The sequence below is a fragment of the Marmota marmota genome, unplaced genomic scaffold, assembly GCF_001458135.2.
Source record: "Marmota marmota marmota unplaced genomic scaffold, marMar, whole genome shotgun sequence".
NCBI classification, from domain to species: domain Eukaryota; kingdom Metazoa; phylum Chordata; class Mammalia; order Rodentia; family Sciuridae; genus Marmota; species Marmota marmota.
In genome coordinates this window covers 39758225-39780427 of record NW_025999842.1, presented here as the reverse complement: position 1 = coordinate 39780427, position 22203 = coordinate 39758225, and the positions used below count along the sequence as shown (strand labels likewise).

The 22203-nt window shown below is 35.5% G+C and overlaps 1 long non-coding RNA gene across 1 annotated transcript; it reads right to left on the bottom strand.

The window, feature by feature from the left end:
• Window positions 1–7975: 7975 nt before the first annotated feature.
• On the bottom strand, window positions 7976–22203 carry LOC125614087. Its single transcript, XR_007344731.1, has 2 exons — window positions 8681–22203; window positions 7976–8560 (listed from the first exon to the last, which is right to left on the bottom strand). It is a non-coding gene; the product is annotated as an uncharacterized LOC125614087 (long non-coding RNA).

Here is a 22203-nt window from a genome sequence, read left to right as displayed (position 1 = left end):
AATGCTCAATAACTTCTCTGGAGTCCTGGGTCCAAAGATGGGTCTATGCTGACTAAAGAATAGAATAGCATCTTTCATAAAAGTTTTTAAAAGTTTTGTATGCTCAGTCTAAGGACAAGTTAGATTTCTCCCCAAAATGAAAAAATGTATTTCCTGTCTGTAGTGAAGTAGGAAAGAAAAGAATCGCCAGAGAAAATGCAATGACCTGACCATTCAGCCCAGCCCAAATAAACACTTTTATTTCCTCTCTTTTTCTAAAATAAACACAACTTAACCAAAAGTTTGTCTTTTCTTCATTTGGAATTCTATTTTGGGGCTCACATCACACAGAAAAAGTGAAATGTTAGTGAACAAGCGTGCTTCAGTAGGGGAAACATAAGGCATTTATTACAAACGAATTCCAAATAATTAGTGGAGGAGATCATGAAATGTTCAGAGGGGAAAAAAAAGGGGGCTGAATTTCAAACAGGAGGGGGTCTGAACCATTAATGGGTAATCTGCACGACTTTTGTTAATCCCCTGGGGCTCCCATTACAGGTGGTTCATATTTCTGAGCAGTGAAGTATGCGAGATGAATGGAAAATTTCTCCTTAACATTTTCCACTACCCAGCCTTAGCATGAAAAAATCCTATACCAGATCAGTCAGCTGGTTTATTATAACTTCTAATTCAGAGACATATCACCATTTACTTATTCCCACCCCTTGCTACTCACCAGAGATTTTCCTTTCTACATTGCCCTGGTGTAGAATTTCCTTTAGAGAAAGTTTCTAGCTGTTTTTTAATATAGACTGGGAAGTGTTATTCAGGTTTGAAAATACTGAGCCCTTGAGTTAACTTTTATATTTATTAGATCTGAGAAAGATATTTCATATTGTAAAAGAATAATGTCACATGTATTTTACATATGAAATGGCCCTCATCTCTGCAATTATTGCCATAGAGAAGAATTAGAAAAATATGGGTTGCTTTTCTTATCATCTGAGTATACAGTACTATAGCAAAATGTTTTTAATTTATTCAGACCAATATTTCATGAAATAATTTAGATGAGGTAGAATGACGAAGGTGTAAATATACAGTAAATAAAAAGCTAGTCAAAGCACAAGTGGTGTTTTTCCTACCCCTGAACTAGAGAAAGAAAATATTACCTAGCAATGTTATCTTTCATATTTAAGTTATGCTCACATGTGTTCCCAGGAGCCCCTAACACAGCTTTTGATTTTGGTAAAACTGGTCTTATTATCACACTAAAATGCCGGGTTCTTTTCTTCTCCTGCACTTCCTTCTGCTGGTTCCTCCATTCCAGATGCCTCCTTGCTATTTTCACTGCAACTTGTCCTAACTCTCTTTCCTGATATTAGTTAATTGAAAACTATTTCTGTCACTTTCTAAACATATTTAGATCTACAACTGTACTTAGTTCTCTGGAGGCTTGGAAGAAGCATATCTCTGACTCTCAGTTTAGAGTCCGAAGAGGAGAACCCAAGGAGATGGGATGCAGACAGGACTGTAAAAATCCAAGGAGTATTTATAGAAAGAAAGAATAAAAATGGTATTAACATAAGGATATCTTAATGTTTTTTCCCCTTCTTGTCTTCTTTCCTTCTTTCTTTCCTACTTTCCTTCCTTCCTTCTTTCCCTCCCTCCATCTTCCATTTTATTATTTCTTTTTTTATTTTGGTAACATTAACTTACAGTTTTTTAATCTTTTCATTAAAAAATTTGGGAATTTCCAATAGCTAAATTGTGGAACCAACCTAGATGCCCTTCAATAGATGAATGGATACAAAAAAATGTGGTATATATACACAATGGAACATTTCTCAGTAATAAAAGAGAATAAAATAATGGCATTTGCAGGTAAATGGATGGCATTGGAGAAGATAATGCTAAGTGAAGTTAGCCAATCCCAAAAAACCAAATGCCAGAATGTTTTCTCCTATATAAGGAGGCTGATTCATAGTGGATTAGAGAGAGGGAGCATGGGAGGAATAGAGAACTCTAGATAGGGCAGAGGGGTAGGAGGGTAAGGAAGCAGGTACGAGGTTAGAAATGATTGTGGAATATGATGGACATTATTATCCAAAGCACATGTATAAAAACATAAATTGGTGTGAATATACTTCGTATACAACCACAGATATGAAAAATTGTGTTGTATATGTGGAATAAGAATTGTAATGCATTCCACTGTCATATATAAATAAAAATAATAATAAAAAAAACAAATAGGAAGTAAAATGAAAAATCAAAATAAAATGTATATTACAACCTCAAAAAAAAAATGTGAGAATCTCAGGCAGAACTTTCTTAAGTTCTGCAATTTGTACTATCTGAAATCCAATCTCTTTTCTTCTGATATCAATTCTCTCCATTACCACTAAATTTTATTTGTTCAGATGCAAATTTTCTCACCTCACTCTTCTCCTTGCTGATTTCAATTAGCTCTCTGTTGCCTCCAGGACAAAGTCCAAATTCTTCAGCATGGCAAACAATTGCCTTGTTCCTTATTGACCCCCACTCACTCAGTAGCCTCATTTTCTACAAATCTCCAGTTCTTTTCCATATTTCAAGGGCCCAAATATTTATGATTTCTCAAATGTGTCCTGATATTCCTTGTATTTCTAAAATAATTGCTAATGTTGTTTTATGTACTTTGTGTACATTAATTCATTTGAGCCCCAAGCAACTCTTTGAGTAAATATTCTTGTAGTTATCTTTGGAAATGAAGAAACTGAAGCACAGAGAAATTGAGTAACTTGCAGCAAATCATTCGGATAGTAGTAGGTGTTGGCTAGAGCTCAGGATTCAAATATAGGCCCCTAGCCCCAGGGTTTAGGTTTTCCTTCTACTCCTGTCTGTCTGACACAGTTGAATACATTTGAGATCTAGCTTATGTTTCAAAGTTTCCTTAAATTTCACTTCCTCAGACTGAGCTTACTAAGTCTTGTGGACCATTATTGTCCTTTAAATATTCTTCTCATTCTGCATAGTATATAGGTTGCAATTAAACATTTACATGATCTCTTTAATTCAGACTAGATTCCAAGTCTTATTTGTCTTTTTAACTCAGCCCACAGTACTGTTTTATTTAATGAATAAATTAATAAAGAGTTAAATGAACATATCTTCATTTTAGTTGATGGTGGAGACTTAGACATCCGCTAAGTTGTAAGTCTGTATAAGCTTTCAGAAAACCTTTATGGTAGAATAACAGGTGATTTTTATTTACTTATTTACTTTTATTGTTGCTTTGGTTTATTTGCATACAATTTTGATTTTTCTTAGGGAAAAAAGCCTACTATGGATTATTTAGATTTTTTAAAAATTTTGAAGTTGTAAAAAATAACAAATTTTTATTCATATAAAATATTATCTGAAATTAAGAAAAAAAGTTCTGTTTTTTTTTAAAGTTTACATGCCTTAACCAAGTTGTGTAAGACACTAGAATACAAATTGAATATACCAATGTATTTAACTTTACTCTTATAACACTTTCTATGTTATGCTATAGAAGAGTTATACTTTTATCTTCTACATTAGGCCATCCAGTCAGAAGTGGAGCAAAAATGCATCTGAATTTCCAGGTAATTTCTTGGTGGTCACAACCAAGAAAGGTACTAACTTTGAATTATATGCTAGCAGCTTCAACAATGGTTCTCTGTTTCATTTGCCCACAGTGGGTGATTTTAGGATAAATAGTTTCTGGCTTGAAATGTACACAGCTTCGTAGATCAAAGTCAACCCTTTGAACAGCCTCCAGAGACACCCTGGTAGCCAGTGCGAGCCTTAGTGCACAGACGTTAATAGGATCCATCTGCCTAAGACCCTCAAGCAAGCAAGCTGCCACTACATTTTGTAGTAGCTGAATGATCTGGTGGTTTTCACAACAGCCCCCATTAGATCACAATGCTGTAATGCTCTGAAAAACACAAAAATTATGGATGGACCAATTCTTAATCTAAAGGGAAGTGTAACATATATGTAAATTGTTCAGGAAGAGATATTATAGGATTTTTTGTTATTATATTGATTCACAAGAATTGCAAGATTTAATATCACATAGTTGTGGTTCATGTTAGATATGTGAATATGCACCAAAGGACTGTTTCACTGTCTGGGAAATTTCATTTCTTCCTTGAGCAAAACTTTCATTCTTTGTATGATAGGTAAATAAGATGTTCCAAGTGGCATCTGTGTCCTAACATAGGATTCCTAAATCTTCATTTCTTTCCTTCCTCTCCTTTGTGATATGTGTTTTGAGCCAATTGCCTAAAGGGACTAGAGTGACTATTTTCTTTCCCAAGCCAAAAATTTTTTAAAGATGATATCCAAAGGGAGGGTGGGAGAAAAACTTGTCTCTAACTCTGATAATTTGGTAAGAGTTTCTCAAAATTAGAAGTCCCACTCTAGATCTACATGTTAAATGTGAACATATCCAGCTAAGCAATGACGTCATTATGTGACTTCTTAAATCTTCATGTTGTCCTTTTATCACCTTGGTTAATGGTATTTATCGGTTCAGCCCTTACTTCCTTCAGAATCTTCAGAGATTTCATCTAAGGAAATTTAAGATGTTTGTTTCAAGGATTTTCCCAGTCTTCCAGGTCTAGATTGCCTATTGCTGACTTTTCTTTTTCCTAAAGCAATCTGTCATTATTTGGGCATCTAAGGACTGAATTCTCTTTAACAACCCTAAAAAGTCTCTCAACTTCTACACCATCTAGGACACCCAGTATGAATGACCACCTGAGTGGGTTTGGAATTGGCTACAATAACTGTATGGCTTATATATGACATTAACATCCTGGATTCACCTTGGCAAATTCTCAATGACTACAAAGGCATCACCAAAGAGCAGGGGCAGTCTAGGGTTAACACCTGGGAAAGAGTGTCTGATTGTTATTTTAGCTTCACATAAGTGATTGTTTTAATTTTTTTATTTGCCACTAGCACAGGGGAGGGGGCCACATTGTCAACTGGATAGGAAACAGAGCTAATCAAGAAGCAAATACAAAGATTATGGCATATTTTTCATAGAAAAGGAGCTGTGTAAACACAAAGACAGTTTAAAAGAAAGGTAAGACTTGGTTACCCTCAGATGGCTTTTAGTTTACTTTCCAGACACACTCCACAACTGACTTAGACATGTATTCTATGTGACTTGCTGTAGATTCCTTTTCTACCATGAAACTAAGCTCTTATTTTTCAGTAATGGGCTTTGCAATATATTTTTCTCTCCCTTTGTCACCAAAAAAGGTAGAGTGTCTTCTCACTCAGAGTAAAACAGTGAGGATACAGGCAGGTCTTCCCCAGAAGAGCTCTGCAGAAAGTGGACACCATCTTTCCTACACAGGAAACCGGGCCCGTCTTGAGAGGTGAGGTGGGAGAGGTCAGTGGGGAGGGAGATAAACCATGATTTGACTCAACATCTCCAGGGTTTTATATGAGATAAAGCTCAAAGGGAACAGTAAAATCAGAAGGAATCTAAGGCTGAGGCTTTTATTTATGAAATGTGAAGGAGACAAAATGTTCTGTTTAAAGACAAATGTCTTTGGCTGATAGTTAATCCAAATATCCAGCCCAAAATAGGGGGAAGCCACCTTCTTGGATTGTGTGCTGGTCCCTCCACCTCCTGTTCCTATCATGCTGCCAACACACTCCATTTATGGCAGCACCACTGGGATGTGAGGGGGTCGAGGGTGCAGGTGAAAAGGAGCTCATTTCTCTTGGTCCCCATGTAGTTAATTAGATAAAATGTTGGCACAAAAGCCTTAACACATCTTTTTATGGCATTGGATTTGTTTTTGCATAGTTGAAAAATTTTATTCAGAGAACAGACCCTTTTACGAATGATTCATAATGGTATCTAGGTTCCCACATCTGTATCTTGAAAAAACCAGAACTGGATTTTTGGCTGTCAGGGATAAATCACCCTCAGCGGATGTCCCCAGTGGAAGCTGAAAACACTGCACTACAGGTCTGATGCAGAGCTGAGACTTTCTCTTCCAGCCCTGCCTGAAGGAGAAAGTGACAGGACTCCAGTGGGTGGGATGAATGACAGCATCCCTCGACTTCAATAATGGTCCTTGTAGCACAGGAGCCGAAGGATTTGTCTATGAGCAGCAGCTAAGCTGCTTAATTGAGGAAAAGAATGAGAAGATGGTGGAGGTGAGAAAGTGAGGAGGATTCAGAAAATTAGTGATTTGCAACAGGACTGGCTCTCTTTTTCTCAGGGTGAACACCCTCCTCTCCATCCTGGTGATGGAAGATCTGGGCATCCTAGAGCTAAGCCCTGCCAGAAGATAAGCATTGTCCAGGAATGCAAAAGCTTAACTGTGGAGCCTGAATCTTCTCCAGAGCCCCTGCCATCACTTCCTGACCAGTTGATGGAAACAAGTCCCTTCATGTTCCAAAACCTCAATTTTAGACCGACAGAATAGGAAAACTTCATTCAGATCATCAAATGCCATATTGCTTACAAAACTATTAAAAATATTGACCATATGTAATTATGATAATAACATTCTAGGAATGTTTCATATTGATTACTTTAATGAATTTGGCAAAAGCACTTTTTGAGGCTGTATCTGCTGAATGCCCAAAAGAATGCAACCACATTGTCTTTCTGTGATCTATGAGCTAAGAGACTTGGGGACATTGTGCAAGATAAAGAATAAATCTTCTCTCACCTGATTGGATCCACAGGGTATAAATAGAAAGGCACTTCCCCCAAATTGCATCTGGTCAATACTGGGCAGAGAAATTGGTTCCATTATAGGCAGATATCCTGTAATAACAATATTGTAATTTAAGTACCAAAAGTTTTGAACATGAAATGTTTATGCTTTTGTAATGCTTAATGATCTTTCCTGCCTAAAATGGAAAGGATATCAGCTTGGAAAAAAATAACAAGATGTCCAAAAAGGAATGTGTGAAATATCTTTTGCAGGTGCACAGTTCATGATGTTTCCTGTCATTCATCCAAATATTTCCTCACTGAGAGATATTGAAGAAAAATAAATGACTGTGAGATTCATGGTCATAGCTTTTTGAGTCAGGAGAAACTTGAGTCTTTGTTACTTAAAGTCACATACTAAGAAAATAGTATAGGAGTTTTACAAAGATAAAACAGGCTATGCTTTATTACAGAGATTCACAAACATATCCAAGAATCAGAGAGATAGTTACTAACAAAGTCTTATTATTATTTTGTTCAAATGACTTTAATGTTATCAAGAGTCTAACATTACCAATTCTTTCATTTCCTACAGACTATGCTTTTCTGAAGATGTCCTGAGAGCATTAGCTAAACTCTTTTTTTTTAAGAGAGAGAAAGAGAAAAAGAGAGAATTTTCTTAATATTTATGTTTTTTTAGTTTTCGGCTGTCACAACATCTTTATTTGTATATGGTGCTGAGGATCGAACCCAGTGCTGTGCACATGCCAGGCAAGCGCCCTACCGCTTGAGCCACATCCCCAGCCCCTAAACTGTTTTTTTGAGAGTGTCAACCTAAAAAGAAAAAAAAAAGAAAGAAAATCTCAAAAAAATTTATTTGGGAATAGCATTGCTATGGGAAGAGCATAACATTGCAATGGAGATACACATTCCACAGTAAACTCTGGGTTTATTCAAGGAGTTTGAGACAAGGGAAGAGTTTTAAAGACAAAAACCTGGAGGACTACATTGAATATTTTGAACCTATAATCTTTGACCACAGTGATTAATAACAAGAATGGCAACAGCCTGTGGTTGAACAGACAGTTGCTGGGCAGATGTCCTTGCAGAAATATTTTTTGTATAAGGTTGCAGTGGTCTTCATGCAAGCTTGTGGTTTGGCAAACTCTTCAGTGATAGTTATCATCAGGCAATCTTGCATAAGAACACTTTCTTCATAACCTCTTGGCTTTGACTCCACAATGACTCCATTTTGATTCTGACAACTTTCACATTTTTTTTTTTTAACCGAAGTTTTCTCTTTGACCTGAGAAAGGTTTACGCTGATCCTCCAAGCTTCACCCATTCACCCATTCTACTGTTAAGGAGAGGGAGAGCTATAAACATAGAAGGCTGTAAGGGTGGATTCAACCATGGTAGCAGGTGATCCTCCTTGGATCTTGTCTTTCCATCTTCCCTCAAACTTCCCAAAATCCTTCTCCCACAGCTCCCAGTCCCAGCAGCTCTATTAATCCGTCTGTCTACTTCCTCCTACCCTCCCAGCATAACTTCCCCTTCCCCTCTCTGGTTCCAGACTTGCTTTCTTCTGGTCATCTAGACTATTTTCACCCCTTCAGACTCTCCCACTCATTAAACCGAAAAGACAATAATGCACTAATGTTCTACAATTGGGCAAGGAAAATGTGAAGAATATCTTGATGTGTGGGAATGAATCTTACCTAAAAGAATACTAGGCAGCTTGAGAGGTGAGGGAGGGACTAGAGAAGTACAAGAAGGTCCTAGTGAGCAAGAGAACCGGAGATGGGCAGTGCATGCTGATGACTGAATTGTGAATATTCTGGCCTGTGTTGTCCTGGTCAATTTTTAAGAGAACTCTTCCTGGTATGGGGACATTTACAAAACAAGAAAGAAAAAAAATATTGGATTTCATTCCAAATTTTGGCTCCTCTTTCTAGTTCTAGTTCACTTATGATGTGAGAAGTAGTGACTGAAACATACCTCCTAGAGAGAGCAAACCTCCAAACCATTGGTTTAACCAAGGCCATTCTTAAAAGTGATCCCCAGATCAGCAGCAGCACCAGCAGCACCTGGGAAGTAGAGAGAGAAAATGCAAATTCTCTGGTCCCACCCTGGTCCTCTTGAATCAGAATCTTTGCTGGTGGGGCCCAGCCATCTGTATTCTAACAAGACCTCCAGGTTCAGGTTCGTCTTTTATCTACTCAAGTTCAAGAACCACTAATGAAGAGTTAAACCCTTGGACTTTGCATGGGAAGATAGGATTAAAATCACACCTACACCACTATTGATACTACAAATTGTTTCTGAAAGGTTTCAAGATGCTTCTGTGTTTCCAACTCCCTGTGTGACCTTAGGCACTCTACATAAACAATCTGAATCTCCTTATTTAGCTCTAAAATAGAATTCATGATGTTAAATTCAGAGTTGTGAGGAAATGTGGAGTAATTAAAACTGAAAAGTTTAGGAAATGCAGAGAAATACATACAAAAAGTATGTTTGAAATTGTAAAGCAATGTGAAAATATCAAGGTCAATAATACCTTCCTTTCTTTCCTCCCTGTCTTTCCCATCCTTTCTGTAACTTGCTCAATTTTTTTTTTCATTCCATTTTTCTTTTCTCTTTTCCTTCCTTGCCTGTATGTCTAGTGTCATAGCTTTGGGTTTTAAATGCTCTTAGTACTGAATTTATACTCCACTGCATTAAACATCCTATTTGGAAAAAAAGAATTAAAAAAATTTAAAAAAAACTTTCTGTATTGAATCCTCAGAAATAGTTTTATTAATCACTGCCCTTACCAAAAAATGTTATGAGATTAAATATAAAAGAGTCAGAAATATTTGGATTAAATTTCCCTTATTACCATTTTCCAAAAAAAGTAATGTTTTTAAATTGTGGAAAAACCTCTTCGGCATAACACTTTTTAAATTTGGGAAATAATGTAGATATTCCAATCCCAAATACTGCTGAATTTATAGCTCTGTTGGTATGAAACACTTAGCGGCTTATCAATTTCAGAATACAAATAAAAAGAATGTATGTCCACAAAGTGCTTTTTTTTTTTGCTTTATAAAATAGGCAATGTTTATTTGAGGCCTTAAAATTCTACTATTGTGTCCAACTGAAAAAGAATAGACAAAACACCAACAATAAACGAATTTGAGAAATAATTTTAGCTGTACATACTAAACAAAATACTTCAATTTGACATATAATATCTTATACTGTCTTTCAGAAAGACTATATATGGAAAGAATATGTGGCTTAGAATTTAATAGGCAAATTACTTTACTTTGATGATGACCAGTTTTCTCATAAGTTATAAGAATGGTAATATAACGCTATAAAACTGTAGTAAAGATTAAATTTTTAATTTTAAAAAATAGATAAAATTCACTCTGACTATATGTTCAGATAAAATCTTTTGGATCAGGGGAACCATACATATGAAATATTATTTCTATGAAACTTTATTTATAGATTAGTTTGAATTCCTAGACAAAAGAAAATTCTGATAGAAAAGTGAAAATTCTGATGAGAAAATAGGAATTTGGTGAGTCTATAAAATTCTAGAAAGTCACTATTCTGAAAACACAAATTATTTTATTTCATAAGTGAAACAGAATGGCTTATTGGAATATCACTTAACCAATTAATTTATACTTTAAATTATTACATATGTAGAAAATAAAATGTTCATAAAGCAATAAAATCACTTCAAAGTAATATCACCAAATTCTATTGACATTGAATGCTCCGTTAAACTGAGTTAAAGAGCTTTACCCAGTCATCTGAAAGGGATTTTCAATTTTAATTGTTAACAAGTGGTTCTTACCATGACAATCTTACTCATGGTTTAATTGACTCAAGTCTGGCTTGAAAAATGAGGGTATAACAAATCTAATCCTACTTCTTATCCGTAGCCAACCATTAAATTCGTACTCCCTGGGTTTCCCGGCTTCTCAACTTCTCTGCATTATCTCCATCACTTACAATCCTGTATCTCCTTGAAAAGTTCCTCCATGGACTCTTTGATTGTGCCCTTATCCTTTTAAATTGGTGCAGAATCTTTCTGATCTTTGCATCCCTATAAACTTTATAAATTATGCTCTACCCTATCTCGTTTTATCACTACTTGTGGTGCCTGTCCTGTGAGCCCTCTAGATATGTTTTACCTTGGCATTATCTGCAGAGTCTAAATGAGAACTTAGCACAGCATATAGAAGCATACAGAGTTAAATTGTTCTTGCAGAGTTTGGAGATGTAGTGGGCAGTAGAACACAGGCTCTAGGAGCCAGGTTTGGCTCACATATTGGACTGAGTAAGTAATTTTGGCCACAAAGATAAAGCCACACATGAAAACAATTTGCTTCATCACAGACTGGTTTCCTTTGCCACATGTGTTATTTAGGCAAAACCTGTTGTACCTCTTCCCCTATTTGACTTTTTTTGTGAAGAGCTAAGGAAAGATATCTTCCATTTGATTTTTGACTTTTTTTTTTCTGGAATGGACATAGGGACACTGATATATTACAAATAAAGGAAATCAATAATATATAAACTATGAAATAGAGCATTTAAAAAATACTGAAATGGAGCAACACCACTTTAAAAATGTTTACTCTTCTCATTTTTGTTTTGTTGTTGTTTGGTTGTTTGGTTGGTCCTCCTTTGCTTGGGAGACATTCTAAAATGCAATGTTTGATGTGCTGATGTAACATTTTTTCACAATAATCACTGAGACGTCATTTCATTATAACATGGACATGAAATATCTCACGACCCCCTTCAAAGAACAAATTGTTGATTCCAACTGATTCCTACTTCTTATCCGAGTAATGAATTGTTGGTTGCTTTTAACCACGAAGCAAATGATGAATAAAATTCTTAGATAATAGCTATGAGTTCCTCAAAAACATCATAAAATAAATCCCCAAAGCTGATGGAAGTATATAGCTGTGATATTACTTAATCAACCACTTATGAAAGCAACCAAATTAAAAAAAAAAAAGAAAAAAGAAAGAAAGATGATACTGACAAGGGAGGAGAAGAAACGAAAAAAAAAAAAAAAGCTTTCAGAAACTATTCCAGTTTCCTACCTAAATCAATATTTGATTTCTTACATCTATTTACTCAAAACTTGTGAAAATAGGTAAATACACACACATTAGAAATAATCCCTGCCCGTGGACCTGCTCAGGTGTACTGCATGTGCCTCTGGGACACAGCCACAGTGGGGATAAGGGAGTGCTATCAGGAGCTGTTGAGAAGAAAACAAGGGGCATAGTTGCCCAAAAGGGCAAAAGAAAGAAAGCCATACATGTGATATCGTCTGTTATTTGTCCAACGTAGCTTACAGAATGGTTTGGTTTTGTGTGCCTTTTTTCCAAAATTATCAGGGAATATCGCAATAATATTTGATTGTATTTCATTAGTTCTGCACAGGAAAAATCCAGATTCATGGCAGAAATATAAGCGGAAAAAAAATTAGTCAATCTTACATACCAGCCTCTCCCACGGGGGGAAAAAAAAAAAAAACTTGAAAGAAGATGAATAAGAAATTACTTTCAAAAATGAATTGATTCTATTAAATAAAACTACCAGAAAAACCATCTTAAAAATCTTTTTTTTTTTCCTTTCATTTTTAAACCCTTTTTGCTGACTCGTTTTTATATTCTTGCTTATCCTGAAGGCTTAAGCACTGTGATACTTAACTCCCAGAAGACGTTGCACAGTTTTAGAGGAGATGATCTTTTAAAAAGTCCTAACAGAGAGAAAATTCTCTGAGCAGTAAAGGGCAGGGTTGTAATCCTGGGTTTTTAATGTTACTGCAATATGGTTTGTTGCTGGGAGATTTATGAGAGAATGGGAGTTGGAAGATTCCTTCTGAAAGTTTGAGATTCAGTAAGTACCAAACTCTTACTTTCCAAACAAACTTCAATTTTTTTTTAAAGGTCCTTAGGACTTGAAAGTGGAATTTAGTTTGTTTGAATTACTGTTTTCTGTATCAGCAAAACATTATTTTACAAAGATAGATGATGTCCTTGAAGCAATTTGAGTAGTAGCTTAGGGAAACAAGAAAGGATGAGAGGAATGACTTGATTCTTCAATTTTAAAAATAACATGTGATCTCATTTTAACCAATGAATACCAAAATAATAATAATAATTTGGTACATTTATTAGTATAATGTCTTTAGTATATAAATACAAATGACATTAACTACAACCTAATTAATTTTATAGGATATAAACTTGTTAATTTAAAAGAAATATTTTTAAACACTTTTTTTTCTAATTTAAATTCATAGTAAAATAGTAGATACTTAGAATAATCGAAGAAATCAGATTTTATAACTTTCAAATGTTTGATAGAGGCATCTTGGTTTGAAACAATAAACTTTAGTTTATGGTACTGAGATAGATTGATGGCTATTTTTTTTTCTCTCTTCATAAGCAGTTATGTCTATTTATCTAACAACCACAGAGACGTGGTATTGGAATAGCAATACATGTGGTTATATTTTTATACAGCCTGCACAGCAAAGAACATCATTTTTATCATTTGATTTTTCCTCACTTTGTTGAAATTAAACAGAATGCGTGTAGTTAAAAGCACCCCAAATACTCAATGAATCAGTGCTTCGGTTAAATTAAGACTGCCCTTTGTTCTCTTTATGTTTGTTCCTGTTGTGTATTATTCTAAGCTACACATATTATACATCTCTGTTCCCATACACATCTAAAGTGAATTTTTTTTCATAAATCCAGTGTTTTTTTTTTCAGAGTTTCTTTTATTGATAGGAAGACTAGTTAGTTCTTTCTGAATAGGTGCTTTTCTAAGATGAACTGACCTTGGAGGTATGGCACTGAAAGTAAATATATAAATACTTCATTCGTGATCTCTCCTTTTTGTCCCTTATTTCTAAGAATATTTCCAGGACTGCTATGTTCTTTGATTCAATTTGTAGGTGCAAATCTTAAGAGTTATTAGTTTTCAAGGACCACAGTGAGCACCAACGATAGAATTGAGATTAGAAGCACGACATTTCTTGGCTCCAGGTCTAGCACTCAGACCACATTATCTTCCAAATAAATTATGGAAACAAAAGAGATTCATTTTATGAAAGTTCAGACTGAAACTAATAAAAGCAAGGAAAATTCTGATGACATCAGTGGGTGATGTAGCACTTGTGTCACAAGACACAAGTTATTTGTCCTGAAGATGCTTTCCACAGAATGGGCTGCCTATCTCATTTGCAGTGCCAGACTTGGCCTAAATTGTATTCTTGTTTAATGCTTTCAAATTAATACTTAAATGACATGAATTTAAACTTCCAGGTTAGGATAAGTAGCACCCAAATTATAACACTATATTCTGCTAATGAAATATACATGTTGGGGGGGGCAAAAATTCGTAGCATGGAGGAAATAAGCAAATTCTGGCAAGGCACAATTTTTTCCTATTCAGCTTTCAGAGCTTGTTAATAAAACTGATGTCTCAGTATTCATAATAGTAACTATCATACATTGAGCTGCCACCATGCTGCATATGTATCTTTTTTAATCTCTACAAAAGCACAGTGAGGTTATTGCTATTCTGTCGATAAAACTTACTAATTGGGAAGACAGCATGCATATCCTGATCAGAATGAGTTTAAATTGAGTATGATGATAAAGGCAACTATCTACATTGTTTTTATTAGTTTTTTAAACCCTTTTAGACAATGACTCTTTAAAACTGTATAAACTTATTTTTAATTGTGTTAATAATATATCCCTTTTAAAAGTCAAATGATAACAAGAAGCAACTGCTCATATTTCTATTGTGGCAAATCTAATTCCTTCCCTAGATGCATATCCTCAGAGGCTCTCCTAGAATTTCTTCATATATATGTAATTTTGCTTTTGCTTATTTTTTACATGAATTGTGTAATATACTATATATTCTCCAGCTTGTTCTTTTTCACTTAATAACATTTCTTGACAGTACGAATGGAACTGCCTCATTTTTAACTGCTGCATAGTATTCCACATATGCATAAGCCATAGTTTACCTAAACACTGTCTAATTGATGAACATGTTTGTTTTTCCTTTGGATTATAATTCTCAGTAAAAACCAGTAATAAGTCTGGTAAAACTGTAGCTACATTTTGTATATAAAAAAGTAATAATGGGGGAAAAGTGAAATGAAAACAGAATTAAACTGTTTCTCTTAAAATAGGATAAATCTTCTACCAAAGTTGTATGAATCTATTGTTTTAACTGGTATATAGCTAATAAAAATAAAACTTTTAAAAGCTCTATGTATATATATAACATTGTAGTATTCATTCAGTCATAAATAAAAATGAAATCCTATCATTTGCAGAAAAAATGGGTGGAATTGAAGGTCATCACATTCAATGGAATAAGCCAGACACAGTGTTGCGTGTTTTTTCTCATATGTGGAAAGTAGAATGGTGATCAAAGAATGGGGGAGAGAATAGTGGAGTGGAACATAGGGAGGGTAGATATGATCAAAGCTATATGCATGAATGGAGATGTCACAGTCTAGCCCATTAGTTTGTACAATTAATGTGCATTAATAATTATAGTTTAAAAGTCCTTCAGTGGAAAAGTAAAATAAAACAAATCTCTAGTTCATGATAGAGTAACTGTGGGCACCAGAATTCACTAGTGGCTTTCAATGAGGATTTTTCAAATGTATCCCATGTGTTTTCTGCCTTTGAGGAGAACTGAAGCTGGGCTTCCTTTTCAACTAACTCTGTAGGAATGGAAAAATATCTTTACTAAAAGACTAGTCTTTTGCCATTAATCCAGTTGAAGTATTAAATTTAGAATTGTAAAACATGCAAAGGGGGAAAAAGACATGCAGACTACGTAATTTAACAGTATTACCCGGATAAGTTTCAAGAGAGTTTTCCACAACATAAAGCCATACTCAGTATTCTATTTCAAAGAGCAATGGATATATCATTCATTTTCTGTTTCATAGATGTGTTCCAGGAATTTACAGTAATTTCTTGGGTTGCAAACTTGACATCTTTTGAAATTCTTGACTTTTCAATTAGTTTTTCTTTCTCTCTCTCAACTTCTCCTCTCCTGTCTTTCTTCTGCAATTTTGTTGTTGTTGTTGTTGTTGTTGGTGGTGGTGGTGGTATTATCATGACAGAAAACATGAACATCATCAGTTTCCAAATTATAATAAATCCGTCTGGTTTTGATCTTCCTTTGGTATTCCTTCCTTTGGATGCATGTCCAACCCTCTCCCATTTCACATGGTTTTGTTGGGATGCCGATCATAGGATCCCCCTTCACTCCCCATCCCTCGTCTCACCCCCAAGTGGTTAAGATGTGATATAAACTTGGTCAATCATACTGTCTCTGAAGAAATTTACATCCTAAACAAAGAGAAAAGGAAAACGAAGGTGATTGAATCTAAGCATTCCATTTGCAGCACTCTACAGAGGTGATCTCTGAAATCTTCATATGAGGTTCTGATTCAGGTTCTTGTGTTTCCCAAAGTTGATTCATCTGTTCCTAAGGTTTTGTTATGTCCCCAGTATTCTATATCCTAAGAAATTCCATCTTTGCTTAATAGAACTATTTCAGTGGTTTCAGAGAATTCTTAATGATGCATGAGTTCTACCTTTTGTAATCCAGAAACCAGAAGAAGATCCTTGTTTATTTTTTTTCTCCATTCTCATTCCAAACTTTTTCCACCTTTTAAAGAAGGTGGAAATGATTTGATCTCTCAAATAGAACTGCATAGGTATACTGCATTGAATGTTGAAAAGAGGGAAATATACAGAGATGGAGGTAAGGACCTATAAAGAGACAACGTAGTCATCTATCTAAGGCTCCTGGCAACAGCCATAATAACTGTATGGCCCCACATTCTTTCACCAGCTCCCGGTTTTGCTACATACACATTTTTTTCTCAGCAAAAGCTATTCAACGTATACTGCACACTCTTATCTTTATTTCTGGCCACCATACACATTGCCTTTCTACCTATCAAATTCACTTCTGCTTTGGGTCCTCCCTCTCAATAACATTCCTCCTAACTCTGCAGGCCATATCAGTATCAGTATCTCATTTCTTTGTATCATCTTGTTAACACTTTATCAGATGTTAGAGGCAAGATAAGATTTAAAAGTCACCCTCAAGTACAAAGTTAAAAAGAAAGACAAACATGGAAAGCACGAGAAATAAAACTTTGGGATTTCTGAGACTTCATTGGACTGTTGTCTTGGCTATAGGCTCTGGGCTTTCAGTTTAGTTTGAGTGCCTTTTAATGCTTTCATGGTACCATTCATTTCTTAGATGGATGGAGAATAATATTACAACCTTATATTCCTCTTCCTGGTAAAAGAACAAAGAAAATGTGTCAAATCTCAGCAGCTAGAAGGTCACTTGCAGGGTAGATGCTGAAGAATGTCCTATCCTTATGTGGACCCTGACTATTCCCCAGCCTATATCGGGCCCTCAAGGGTGTATCAAAAAGTGCTTACTCTGTCCTCAAAGGAAGATGGGTTTTCTATTCTTTCCTTTATGGAAGATCCATGAGAGTGCATAGAATCCCAGTGCACCCTTTGCTGACTTGAAAGAAGAAGATCAATCTGGTTTGTAAGAAAAGATTCTGTGGATTTTAATTTCAATTCGATCCTGTGCAGTGTTTCCCTTCATTTTCGACTACTTTCCTTATCTCTAGCTAAAGGAGAGTAATTCTAAAATTCCTTTGGCATAACTGCAAACTTTGAGCGGAGCCTGAGAAGTCATCCTTGATCCCAGAACCATCCTCCTGAGGACTGTGAGGACACATTGAGAATGCAATAAATTGTAAACTCAGATGCTGGAAAAGCTGCTCCAAGGGGGGTTGGCTGAAGTTTGTTCTTTGTTATTGTGCAACAGTAAGTTTAGGGGACTAGGTGTTCAATTCTGCAATTCAGTGAATTAGCTCCGTCTGGATTCTGTGGATGCTGATTCCACTTCATTTTCTGTCCTTGCTTCTCTTGATCGATACCAGTTGAAGATTTGAACTTTGATCTTGTTTGCCTGTCTACTTTGTGATGCATAATGGCTTACATATGTTAAGTAGACTATTTATGGTAAAAACACCTGGTTCTTCTAAAGAATTCTAGGAGGAATGACTCATTTTCTCCCTTGATTAGAGTGCATTGCATTACTTTTTAATTGTTGTTTCTGTCTAGCAGAAGTTCTATTTTGACAAATCCTGTATCAGGAAGTGCTTCATAGGCTTCAATCTTGCATCTGCTTCTCTTGCTACCTGGGGAAATATGCATCAGGACAGATGTGATAGCCATCTCAAATAACCAATACTCACAACGTAAGGGAAAACTAATTACAGATGAAAATTCTCAAAAGAATAGAAATTCTCCAAGGAAAGGAAAATGAGAAGTAACATATTAATTCCTCAAGCAGATGCATTTAAAACCCTCTCAGAATAGTGAAAAACAGAGCAAACATCTGGGAGATTTCAGCTGTGAAGTAAAATTACAATTATTGGTTACAGAGACTTTTCTTGCCCCTTGCTTGTAAACAGTCAAATAAGTTCACGGAAAAGTATTTAAATAGGAGGAATCATCAAATCCCAAACTAAATATCCCTTCTTAGGATAAAAGAGTAACTTTTGGAAAGAAATTCAGGAAACTACTGGGAGTGAGGAACAACCCATGTTTTCAAAAGTTCAACTTTAGAATCTCATAAATCAGCCCCCAACTACTTCATTGACCTCATAGCCAGCCATCCTCCGGCATGGGACCCTCCTGCTGTCTGAATACCCTGGGGCTTCTGACTGGCTGGACCTACAGCCTCCTGTGTTCCTTGTCCATATTAAACATGGCTTTCTCCCTCACGTTCTGCAGATGTCAGCTAAAATATCACTTCCTCATCTTTTTCCAGAAGAATTTTTTCATCATAACTCTTACTATATCCTGACTTGTATGAGTGTGCGCTCATTGCTGATCTTACCATTTCTGGAATACTAGCTCCTTGAGGGCAAGGGCTTTGTTGTGTTCAGTGTTAAATTCCAGGGACTTGAGACTGTGTGGTGGACATGAAGATGAACCACCAAGATCCTTCTATCTGGACAGAGAAGCTCTTGCCGCATTTCCTGCAGTCCTTGGCCCCAGGATTTCCTCAGCTGCAGAAAGCCCCCTGGCCAAGGTCACACCCTTTTGTGGGTGCTCCTTGGACAAGGACTGACTGAGGCAGAGGTGTACAGTTGAAGCCATTTGGATTCAACATAGGAAAACTCTGATGAGCCATTTCAGCTCCAGAGTTTCCCAGAGTGGTGCAGGGAGGGTGGGGGGACAGAGGCTACTGGACCTCATTATAACCCAGTATCTCCCTTGATTGATCTTACATTTCCTCTCCCTTTCCACAGGTACTGATTCCAAGGACATATGAAACTACTTCCTGGCAAACCCAGAGGGTGAAAAACGGGAGAATTTTTTCCTCTTTATAATTTACTGCTCTATTTTATAAGACATTATCTTCCTCCAAATATAAATTCCTTTACTTGGCAGGTACTTGGGGAGAGTCTAGTATGTTCCTGGGACTGTTTAGGGTACTGATGTGATGAAAATTAAAATATCAACTTTTTTGGTGGTGCTGGGGATTGAACCCAGAGCCTTGTGCAAGCAAGGCAAGCACTGTACCAACTGAGCTATATCCCCAGCCCCCAACTTTTTTCCTAAATCTTATATTCTAAAATAAATTAGCAAATAGGTAAACAAAAGAAAGATAATCCGTGGACAGGATGAGAGATGTGAGGAAAATAAACTACATAGTGGCCTGAGATGGGGATTGATTGGCTGCTCTAAACAGGATGGTCCCAAGGGGCTTTAAAGCAAGGACTTTTTAAGTTGAGATTAAATGGTGAGAGGATCCAGCCATGCCTAAGTCTTGGAAGGGGTAGTCCATGTATGTTTATCAAGTGTAGATTATTCACAGGCATTGGAGTACATAATAGGGTTTTAAAGACTGGTTTTATGCAACTTTTGCCTCTAAGAAAAAAACATTTCTTACAGTAATAAATAATTGGAATGTTTACTGTAAGGGAATCTAGGTATTGTAATTATCCCCCTGACAGGACTGTTTACAAAATTTGATGCTTTTACTGAGCACTTAGTATGTGCCAGATCTTCTTTTAAACAATTTTCATATACTAATAGACATCCTATAAGGGAAGGTATTATTATTATTATTATTATTATTATTATTATTATTATTGTCATCATCATCATCATCATCATCATCATCATCTAATAGTTTCTAAAACCAAGGCACAGAGTAGGTAATCTTCCAGCATCACAGTTAGCAAGGATGAGAGGTAGAAACTAAACCCCAACAGTCTAATGTCATATCTCACACTCTTGACCTTTTATATTGTATTGAAACTTCTCCTTACAATTCTTAGATTTCCCTTCCTACAAGGACTTCATAAGGTTTATGTGTGTGTGTGTGTGTGTGTATACATATGTGATAATCTCTTCATTTTGCAGCAATAAATATTTCTCTATGCCCATATTCAGTTAAACTATTTTGTAAAATGAAAAGCAATATAGTCTTCATTAAAGTAATTTATAACTTATGCATTGTTTTTATTAGTCATCTTAGGAACTTGAAAGCACTATAATCAGTTATTTCTGAGGATACAATGGAGATTGTCCCAGATTTTCTTCCAAAACTAATACTTGGGAAAGGAGCAAAAATTAAACAGTACTTTCTGATATAAAACTGAAGCACAAAAGAACATAAAATTAATCACTTTAAAATTTAAAATGCACAACAAATAGTGAAAGAATGTACAAATGTTCACTCAATCCACAGAGAATTTAAAAGTTTTCATGGCCCTGGTTCATGGCTCTCCAATGTCAAAGTAACTGGTATAATTTTCCACTGAATGAGACACTGTAACCTTTGCAACTTAACAGTACTTTTTAGATTTTCAACCTCATTCATCACTGATAGCATCATAAGGCAATTTAATACTAAAGTTTACTCTCATAAGAGGATATTTGTGCTTTTTTCCTTATGTTTGCCTAAAATTTGTTGTTAATGAAGAGATAACCTCAAGCTTCAACTGTATCTAATTTTTAAAAAGTAGAAAGAAAAAAGGAAGTAATAAAACCAGAAAGTTGGGATATTTATAAAAGAATTTGTATACAATATTTATAAATTGTTGGATACTGAGAGCATTTCTATTTATCCTACAGCAACTTATACAGTGCATATAATTTTAGAAATGTGGAGAGTGATGCTTAGAGAGTTGTGAAGTACATTGTTTTGGGTCACATGGCTATTAAGTTACAGATGATTCAAGCCCAAGCTGCTCTGAATTCCAAATGAATACTCTTTACCATTTTTTTTCCCCCAACTACTATTAATGCTTATTGGAGAGATCTTATCCAGTAGGGTCTTCCCAGTTGTCATAATCCATCTCTGTATCTCTGAAAAATTGTCTGTATAGCACTAAACAACTAAGAAATTTTATTGTCCAAGGACTTGAACCATTCTTTCTGTGTAGGTCTTTTAGAAATCAACTTTCACTGAGTTAGTTATGTTTCATGGAAGGATTTAACTAGTAATTTCTTACATTGCTTATGCATTTCTATGTTTTTGTTTTGGTGTAGCCCGTCTCTTAATTGTGAATGTGTTTTTGACCTATTGTTCTATAAGAAAAAAAATATTCTACCAACCTTTCAGCTTTATTGAGATACAACTTAATTGGCATATAATTCACTCCTTTAAAGATTATATCTCACTAACTTTTAGTGTATTCACAGAACTGAGCATCCATCAGCCCATCAGCACAATAAATTTTAGAACAATTTCATTAACCCAAAAAATACCCTGTACTCCTTAGCTGACCTCTTCTAACTCCCTAACTTTCCCCAACCTTATGGTCAAACAGCCATGAGTTTGCTTTCTGTCCTCATAGATTTGGCCATTATAATTGGAATAATGTGTGAGTGTGTGTGTGTGTGTGTGTGTGTGTGTGTGTGGTGACTGGTTTCTTTAATTCAGCATAATGTTCTCAAAGTTCATCTAGGTGATAATGTATGCCAGTCTTTCTTTTTTTATGAATAACATGCCTCTGTATGTATATACCTCATTTGATTTATCCGTTCATTAGTTGATGAATATTTGTTTGTTTGGGTTTTTTTGGCTTTTATAAATAATGCTGCTATGAATGTTTTTGTATAAATTAAAGTGTCATTTTAATTAATTTCTCTTGTGGTTATATGCCTAGGAGTGAAGTTAAAAAACCATAAAGTAACTCTATATTTAGCTATTTGAAAAACTGCCAGATAATCTTCCAAAGTTGCTGCCTCATTTTCTATTTCCACCAGCAAGCAGCAGTGTGGGACAGGTCTGATTTCTCCACATCCTGGTCAACACTCATTATCTTTTTTATTTTGGCCATCTCAATGGGTGTGAAGTGGCATATCATGGTGGTTTTGATTTGCATTTCT